The sequence below is a fragment of the Pongo abelii genome, chromosome 21 (genome assembly GCF_028885655.2).
Source record: "Pongo abelii isolate AG06213 chromosome 21, NHGRI_mPonAbe1-v2.0_pri, whole genome shotgun sequence".
Lineage (NCBI taxonomy): Eukaryota > Metazoa > Chordata > Mammalia > Primates > Hominidae > Pongo > Pongo abelii.
The window spans coordinates 64,880,206-64,890,000 of NC_072006.2; the positions used below are offsets into that span (position 1 = coordinate 64,880,206).

The window sequence follows — 9,795 nt, forward strand, 5'->3', positions numbered from 1 at the left end:
TACTCTTGCTTTCCTTTGAGCACACATGAAAGATATGTATACAGTAGGGAAGACTAGAGTTCTAGAGTCAAATGTGTAAGGATTAGATGGCTCTTTTCACTACTTGCTGACTGAGATGACTTATACTGATTGATCATTCATCCTCTTTAAACTTCACTTTTTTATATCAATCAAATGGTAAAGTAATAGAATTACTTGAGAAAGCTGTTGCAAGGATTAAATGAGATACACAAAGATACTTCACTGTGCTTGGTATAGAGTGGCTCAACAAAGAGTAGGTTTTCTACTATATTAAATGTATGTATTCATCATCGATTTGGGAAATGTGTAAAAATGAGGCAATAGGATAATTCCCACTGTCCAACACTGGACAGGTTGTTTATCTCCCTGAACCTTAGTTCCCCAGTTGTGGAAATGAATGTGAAGAGTCAGCACAGGGTGAATGTGAGGCTTGTGGAATGTATACGGCACTCGTGTGCTCAAACAAAGGAAAGCAAAAGTAAGTCTGTTTCAGAGTCTACTAATTATTTGCATTGGTTCAGTTTACAAAGCATCTTCATATTTATTGTCTATAGAATGTCATAATGGTGCTGTCAAATGGCTGCAATGGGACCTTTCTCTTCGTGAAGAAAATATATGGAAACTGGAGCTCATAGGTGTAAATCCTTGCCTGGGTCATATTTTACAGGAACAGCTAGATGGTTACTGCCACTCTGAAGCTCTCTGTCCTGTGTAGACCCTCCCTCTCCACTTCCCTCATGTGATTTTCTGTTGTTGGGAGTGGGTTCTATTTATACCACAACCCAGTAGGTTTTAAGGTGGTGTATATGGTATTCAAATTTGCAAATTTGGCCAATTGTGACATCAGAAAATGTTACGGTGTAGCACAGCCTTGAGGCTTGGGTTCAAGCCCTAGGTGTACCACTTGGGTGATTTGGGACAAGAGGCTTAACCTCACTGTTCTCAGTTGGTTCCTCATTTGCAAAATGAAGATAATAGCAAAGTCTAGCTCATAGTGTTATGTGAAGGATTCATGAATTAATATGTAAAACGTGCTTAGCACAGTAGCTGGCATGTTCTCAGTGTCACGTGGTGGCTGTTATTTTTCTCCATGAGATTGCAAGCTCCATAAAGGCAGGGATTCTTGTTCATTCTGTTCATTGCTTGGTACATTGTGGTGTTCAATAAATATCTGCTAAAAGTTGCTGAGTAAATTTTGTCCTTAAGTGCCTTCCATGTTGCTAATAATAATAAAAAGAACAACACTAACTTCCAAAATAATTTTCAAAGTAACATGATCAATAATACGTGATGCTGTTCTCCCGTCTCTGCCCTGAGCTCAGTTGCCCCTTTGATGCTGGCACCACAGACCCCCACACTGCAGGATGCCCAGAACACTCATTCTGTTTTCTGTTTCTGTCTCCCCCTGCCCAGCCTGGCCTGACTGGGGAGATGTCTATCTCAAGGTGTTTCCACCTGCTTCCCCTTGAAGACGTTGATTTCCTTCTCAAAGTCTCCCACTAGGATAAGCCCCCAAATCATGCTAGTTATGCATCTTAACAGTGTGGGATGGAATGATGCTTTAGGGACAGGGAACCTTCCCCAAACCCTGCAAATCACTCAGTTCCCCTTGAGAAAGAAATGGCTTGATTGGTGGCATTTGTGGAAAGGGGTGGGTGGCAGGTGGAGGGGGGCGGGGGGCGTGGTTATTAAGTCACAATGTAGAAATGAAAACACACAATTTGAAGTCTAAAATATTTTAAAGCTTCCCTGGACTCACAGGCCTCCCTTCCACTCACAGCCTTTTGAAGTAGCTCTGTGGACTTGCACCAGAGACATGAAAAGCTGAAATCCAGCTGCCGTTCATTCCTGCTTTGAGATTAGAAAAGGTAGAGCCAAATTTGGGCTACGATACTCGGAAGCTTTTCCCCAGCTGATGGAGGCCTGCCCTGGAGGTGCTCAGCTCCATCTCTGCTGTCCAGGCTGTGAGCAAGAACACCTAAGAAAAGCCAGCAGCCTCCTTCACTCTTCCTCCCCATCCATTCAGGTACAGGCCACAAGTCTGCAGCATCTCACTACAAATTTAGCACAGAGGCAGTGATCACACCATGATGAAAAAAAAAAAATAGATTAAAAAGAGAGGAAAAAAATCAGCTACTAGAACAAAAGCCAAACAGAAATGTGTTCCTTAAATTATTAGTAGGTATTAGAGGTGATTTAGCGCTCACATGGCCATTCCTACAACTGCAGAGACCCTGCAACGTATCTTATTCCCTTTGTAATGCAGATGGCACTGAGGTTGCTCTCATCTTCTGGGCTTATAAGCAAATATGTTTAATTTGGATGTAATACAGCCAGGAGGGTGATTTCTCCAGATGGCAATTTAAGCAACAGATCAAGAGATGAATTAAGCACCTCATTCCTTCAGATTTTAGGAGATCTGCAGGTGCCAGGGATCCTGCCTCCAGCTTGGGTCCAGGGGAAATTTCAGCCAAGATGAAGCCTCTTATTGGCTGTATGAATTCCAGCCTCCTTCATTAACATGGTAATTATCCAATTAGTTAATGCTCCCTTCTTGAGTTGAGTAAGCTCCTGGGGGGTAAAAATTGTAGGTGGAATCTTGAGGCTATAATAGTGGTATTCTACTCCTTGAGGAGATGCATTTGATGGGTGTTTTTTCTACAGAACTTGATTCAGTTTAGGATATGAATCAAGGTGAAAACAACAAATCTAGTAGCAATCAATAGAATTTCTCTATGGTAGATCTGAGTAACTTGAGATTAATTAGCACAAAGCAAGCTAAATCAAACCAACCGATGCTTAGTGTCTTTACGAGCAAGATCTCAAAAGGGGGCCTTTAAGGTAGTTATTAGCTGGCGGCTCAGAGACTAGCTTTAGGGAGTTTGTATAGTTCTGCAGACAGGATTGCAAGGCCAGCTGGTATGTGTACTTTTTGGAGGAAAAGAGTCCTTATTTCTTCATCAAATTATTTACAGAAGAGTGCAGTGCTCCCCGCTGTCTTAGGAGTTACAGAACATTTGAAAGATGATTTGCAGACAGTTTAAGGACTTCAGAAGGAGAGATGACACCAGACCTGGGTCTTGCAGATGCCAACTGCTGTCAAGTGTGAGAGGAGAGGAAGGAAGTATTATCCACCAGTGGCAGATATGCTGGGCATCCGGGCAGAATGATAAGAACTGTGGCCCTGCAGCCAGTCCCTGCATTTGTACCCTGAGTTTGCCATGAGCTGTGAGACCTTAGTCAAGTTTCTCAACCTCTCTGTGCCTCAGCTTCCTTCTCTGAAAAATGGGGATCGTGTTTTGCACACAACCCGACACACAGCAAACATTCAGTGACTGCTGCTGCTTTCTGCCATGGCTAAGGGTGGTGTTGTGGTTTTCCTTCCAGGTTTTGTATGCTTCAATTTCCTAACTGTTCCTGCATTACTTAACAGTTGATGACGTGTGGGGCCAAGCTCTTGGCACACGTGAGCACAGTGAATATTCAAGGAGCGTTAACTCGGGTCCATTTTTCTTTCCATCAAACACAGCCTCCTGGTAAAAGAGCCATTCAGGCTGCCTGGAGGAGCCCAGATTTCAAATCTGATGAAGGCTGCAGTTCTATAAATTCCCTCCCTCTTTTGTGCTGATGGCAATGATTTTTATATGTATTTTCATGTCTTTCTCTCCAGAGATAAATTTTGTGGCCTGCCACTGAATCTGCTTCCTAAAATGTAGCTTGGAGATTTTATTTGAGATAAACTACCATGTGAATAAAGATAGATACTATATTTTAATCTGGGAGCATTCCATTTGGAACTTTTTTTTAAAGTCAACATTAGTGGTACCATCATTCAAAGGATATGGACATTTGGGGGAAATTTACGCCTAACTGTGACTGAGAACCTTTTGCCAGGATAATATTATCTGTTTCTCTGAAAATGACAATGGCTATTGATGTAAAGCATGATCTCAGATTGCAGTCCTGAAATCAGGGAGGTCCATTTCAACACATCTCCTGGCCCCTGTGGCAAGCTACAATGCTGGTATGCTCACATGGCAGGGTCTCTGCCTTGCAGGTAGCACGTGTCCATCTGAGAATAGTAAAGGAGGTTCATTTGTTCATGTGCTGGTGGTGCTGAGGAGTTTCACAGAGGCTGGAAAACAGGGGCTGGCAATTGATTCTCCCCAGAACCGTCCGTTTCACATTGCCCCACCCCAGAGACCGTGGGAGATGATCACGGGAGAGGAAGGTGAACATGCATCAGTGGAGTGGGAGAGTGATGGGGTGAAGAAACAGGAAACTGTCATCACTGTGGGATGTTGCCCTTTTTTTATGACCACAAAGATGAAAAATGCTGAGCCTTGTTATTTTCTGGCCCAGGTAGGCATTGGTGCTTCCATTTAATTAGCATATCATAGAATCAGATTATTGACCATGGGTTGGGTCCACACCAAAACCCCTGAGCGCCTAAGCCCGGGGGAGCCCTAAGCTCTCCTTGTCTGAGAGTCCTGAGGGAGGAACCCTAGGAACCCCTGCAGGGTTCTAGGGGCCAATTGATCTCATAGCTTTTAGGGAGAAAATGCCCCTAACGATACTTTTTCTCATCTGTGCAATATGCAATAAATTCATCTACCCATGAACTGAAACGTGAACAACTGCTTAAGTATCACAAAGCAGTCCATGATACACCTAAAAAGATGCTGTGCCAGGAAAGTAACAAAATTGCCTGTTCTCCATGCCTCACCCCTTTTATGGACTTTCAGTTCTCCATGGTAATAGGGTGGGGGGTGATGAACAAAGTGAGACCACACCAGAGGCTGTGTGATTTGTGGAAACTTTGAATAACTCTTTTTATCCCAGGCCCCTTCCAGTGAAAGTTCATTTTATGATTTGTACAAACCAACATCGTTTCGCAGGAGAGCATGTCAATACCCCGAATGGCTGAAACTGACCCAGATGTCAAATTAGCTGGAATTTAATCTATAAAATGGATTCATTCACACCTCATTAGAACATAAAAGCAAATCCAAGTTCACATGGGGAGGTGGGGGAGGACAAGGCAGTACTAATAGAAGAAAATATTTTGGCTGAAAACATGTTTTGTAAACAAGGTGTTAGATGATAAGATATGGCAAAAAAAGCAAATGGAGAATCCACAAACACATACGGGTTAACTCTACTCCAGCACACCGGGCCTGTGACAAACAGATTGAGCTTGCACCTTCAAGGCTGTTGTTATCAATGGGAAAGCAGACGTGCAAACAATGGAAGGTAAGGGGGCTGGTGTCACCTGAGGATGAGGAGAAGGCTAAGCAGAGGCAGGAGAGAGCCTCTCTGATTAAAGAGGCAGAGATGGAATCCAGGAGCCTGGCATCAAGGGGAGCCTAGGGCATGAACAAGATGCTGTTCAGCTGTGTCTGTGTTCACAGAGGGTACCAGGGTGTAGATGCCAAGGATGGAGAACATTTGAAGAAGGCATGGACAGTTGGCAGAGGCAACTGAGGTGCTGAGTGGGAGCAGATGGGAGGGGCACTGGGGATGGAGGGGCACCTTGGGGGTTCCGAGAGACTGGCTTTGAGGGCACTAGCCCTGCAGCCTGTTCTGTGGGTTACAATCCAAGCCAAGTGATATCTCCTTTAAAAAGGTGGCCAGGTTCCTGATGGCATCCCTTCAAGGTATACATCCATGGCAGGGATGAGTCAGCACCCAGCCTTGCTGGACGTGGAATCAGGCCACAGAGCCTGGCCACGTAGTGCCATGTAAGTGTCAGTAGGAAGCCTCTCTCTTACAGTATACCTGGGCGTTTCCTGTGTCTTCTCCCTGAAATGTTTTCTGAACAACTTCTGAAATGTCAGTGTTTCTCTAAAAGAAACTGAGAAGCGAGGAACCTCTGTAAAACACCTTTTTTTTCTTTTGAAATGGGATCTCACTCTGTCTGCCAGGCTAGCGTGCAGTGACTCCGTAACAGCTCACTATAGATAGCCTCAACCTCCAGGGCTCAAGCAATCCTCCCACCTCAGCCTCTGGAGTAGCTGGGACTACAGGCATGTGCTACCAGGCCTGGCTAAATTTTTTTCTTTTTTTATAGAGATAGGGGTCTCCCTATGTTGCCCAGGCTGGCCTTGAACTCCTGAGCTCAAGCAATCCTCCCACCTCAGCCTCCCAAACTACTGGGCTTACAGGCATAAGCCGCTGTGATGTTTAAACGCTGCCCATCTCTGCCTACTCCTCTCCCCAGACCACAGCTCTCTAGGACTATCTCCTATTTAGGAAGCAGAGAGAAAAGTCTGACAATTAAAAGTGTTTTGTTTATTGGGTGATGAATTTCCAGTGCCTCCATCTACTGTGTAGCACTTAATCGTTACTTTTCGTAATATTGTGACTAACCATCCTGGCCATGAGAACCAGGCTGTCTCTCTTTGATGTATGGTGAGGATGCTGGAGTTGTTTTTGCTAGGACTGAAAATCCTGTGTGCCTCTAGATGTTATATTTCCCTTGGAAAAAGGCTCTTATGGGGCCAGTACAAAGAGAATTTTTTATGCTTCTGTGAGGAGATGCCAAAAAATATATAAGAACAACAACAACAAAAAAATCCGCCATCAAATTTACTCCTTAAGTTTACTGACAGCCTGTCACAATGAAACAAAACATTGATATTCACTTTGTGGACTTAATTTAAAATGACTTAGTTGAGGAAAGCAGCCACTTGCTTTGAACTACCTGCAATCCGAACACGAAACTCATCATGAGAATGTGGAAGGAGCCTGCTGGAGACTGCTGGTTGCCTTCCAGCATCCACTGCCCCTTCTCTCTCTCCTGACAGCTCCGTCGTGTGTTTGGTCCCCAGCCCCGAGGTCTCTGTGCTGCCAGGGAAGCTGGCCGTGCTAGTTCCAATGGTGGCCTTGGTTTAGAAAATGCAAAGAAGATCTCTGCAGGTCAAACAGCGATAAGGAAAGGTTAGCAGTGAGAATGTATCAGACAAGAAGGTGCCTGAGTTTTCGCACAAGGTCACGTTCACTCTCTGCTTTTGACCGTGCTGCTTGTCTAGGCACAGAGATGCTGTGGCTGAGTGTCTTGCTGGTGGAGGCTGCACATGGAGTCCTGTGGGAGGTGGAGTCAGTACGGGCAGATGATGTCAGAAGTGAAGCGTGCCCACCTGCTGGACTTCCAGGAGGACTAGGCAGATAACTGCCCTAGTGTTTCAGGCACTTTGAACTGGGGGTTCCATTGTTTGTAGATGAGAGAGTCCCTGGATGCCAAGAGCTTTAGAGCTTCTTATTACTCACGTTGGAGTTGGGACCAAAGCGATTCAAAGGAGGCCACAGTCAGCTGTTCTCGGCATCTGAAGCCCATGACTTGCATCTTTTCCAGAGGCAGCATCCCAGGCTGTGAGGGCCAGCCAGGCGTCCCCGGCATTCTCCCCATCCTGCCCAGGAGAAACGGCCCTGTGCCTACATGACACTCCCTCTTCCATCATCCATGTTGCAGCCCCTCCAAGCTGGTTAATGGAGAGAAGGAATTTCAGAGGCTTAGGGGCTTGCTGCTCTGCCAGCATTTCTGAAAGGCTTCAGAGCAACTTTAAGGATTTTTACAACAACGGCAGTGCTTACTGAATGATCTTGTGCTTTTACCGACGCAGTGCAAAGCCCTCCACATGCGTCCCAGCACCCTGGTTACGCTTCAGACAGCCCTGTGATGTGGGCCCCTGAGCTCTCCCTGCTGTATGAATGAGGAAACGTGCCCAAGAGGGTCCTGGCCTAAGGGGCAGCCTCTGGACTCGCACCCAGGTACTCCTCCTGTGCTCCTCAGGTGTTGTCATGGCAGCTGCTTTGCGGTCTCAGCAGTGCCTCACCCAGCAAGGCCGAGTTGGGCAGAAGTGTTGGAGCAGAGGTTTGCCTTCTGTATGGCTGCCTCAGCCAGACCCACACATGACTCTGGAAGATTGTGTGGTGCTCCTGTGCTATGCACCATGGTGTCTTCAATGTCATCAGCAATCTGAAATTATATTTATATTTTCTAAGGTCAGCAGGGCACAGCACACCCAGGAAGCATCTGATACTTTGGGAGAAATCTGGTTTGATGATTATTAGAATTGCAAGAGTAGCTGTCTTTTAGTAAGTTTCCCCCCACTCCCATCAGCAAAGCGATAAGCACTTTCCTTCATCATCTTACTTCTTCCTCTCATCAATGCTATACAGCAGGAATCAGTGTCTCCATATCCCAAGGGAAAACACGAAAGGTCAGAGAGGTTATGTTCAAGGTTATGCAACTTGAATATTGTAGGCTCAAGATTTGAACCCAGAGCTCTCTGAACGTCAGAAAAGCCTGGACTCTTCACCATTACTGTATTTGTTTAGACAAATACAGTTGTATGTATTGATAGTGGACAAAGTATTTCTATCTATGCATAACATTGTGGGATGAGTAAGCCAAGGTGATTGACATGGGCATTACCTTACATTACATATGTATGTTTGTGTGTGGGTGTCTAGTGAGAACACTTACCTACTCTCTTAGCAATTTTCAAGTATCCAATACATTGTTATTCACCATAATCACTATGTTGTGGGATAACTCCCTGAGCTTATCCGCGCCCACCCCCTATCTAAATGACACTTTGGGTCCTTTCAACATCACCCTTATTTATCTCCCCCAGCTCTAGACCTACAATCTGCTCACATTGGTGAAGTGAAAGCACCTGCGGGATTGAATTTACCCAGTAGGTTAGGACCCTGCATATGCACAGAACTGTCCTACCCATCCTGCCTCCCCACCTAGCTCTGCCTCCTAAGTGGATAGATACATGCCGTTCTAAAGTTGGCCAAGCTCTATAGTCTCCTTGGGAAAATAGCAACTTTAGAACACGGGACAGCCCTGTTCTCACAAATCGATATCATAGGCTAAGACAACCAAGGCAACAGAGGATTCTCAAGAAGGTAGTGGAGGGGACAAATAACTTCTAGCTCAGGAGATCAAAACGTGAAGATGCTGGTCACTATTCGGCTGGCTTGCACTAATGTTTACTCACCACGACATATTAATGAAAGGCTTTTTAATGTCAGTAATTTCAATCACAAATCCTTACAAAATAAGCAAAGTGTTACTCTTGCTCCATGAACAGGATACAGAGATTCCTCCTAAAATCACCCCAAGCTCAACCCTGACCTCACCTGCTTTAATTATGCGTGAAGTAAGTCAAACTCCTTTGCAACAAGCAGGCATTCATTATCTATAATTCCTATTTTATAACTTTTTTGTTTGATCTATCCCAGAATTCATTCTGAAGAAATTCAACAGAATAAGTGATCATTTTCCCTGACCACTTGACTGCTGCTTTGAATATGTAATGTGGCTACATATGTATATTATTTATGAAAAATTGATTGCTGTAACATCTCAATATTGCTTTCATGCCCTGTGAATGTGGACTTAATACATTTCCTCTGAAACCCATGGCTGGCCGGCAGTACGTGACAATGCCTTGGAGAGGCGAATGGATTTATTGGTTTGGGCAGCCTGTCGTCTGTGCAGAAATTAGGGAATTCCTGCGCACAGTCAGCTCTCGCCTGCACGTCAGGAGCTTCAGCTGGCGTGGGGCGTGATGACTGTGCTGGCCCATAGGGCAGCCCCCGTAAATTTGGAGGACAATATAGACCAGCATCCCAGCGTTTCTCTAAGGACCATGGTCTAAAAACCACACCCCATGAGGGAGACCCAGGATGCAGGGATGCACATTTTCTCCAGCTCCGACTCTGACATGAGCCCTGCGGGGTAAGTATTGGATTCCTCCA

The 9,795-nt window shown here is 45.2% G+C and overlaps 1 long non-coding RNA gene across 1 annotated transcript; it reads left to right on the plus strand.

Annotated features, from left to right (window-relative positions):
* The first annotated feature begins 1,761 nt into the window (after positions 1-1,761).
* Positions 1,762-3,728, plus strand: LOC129052295 (uncharacterized). The gene is made up of 3 exons (XR_008517272.1): positions 1,762-2,047; positions 2,429-2,545; positions 2,997-3,728. It is a non-coding gene; the product is annotated as an uncharacterized LOC129052295 (long non-coding RNA).
* The last annotated feature ends 6,067 nt before the right edge of the window (positions 3,729-9,795 follow it).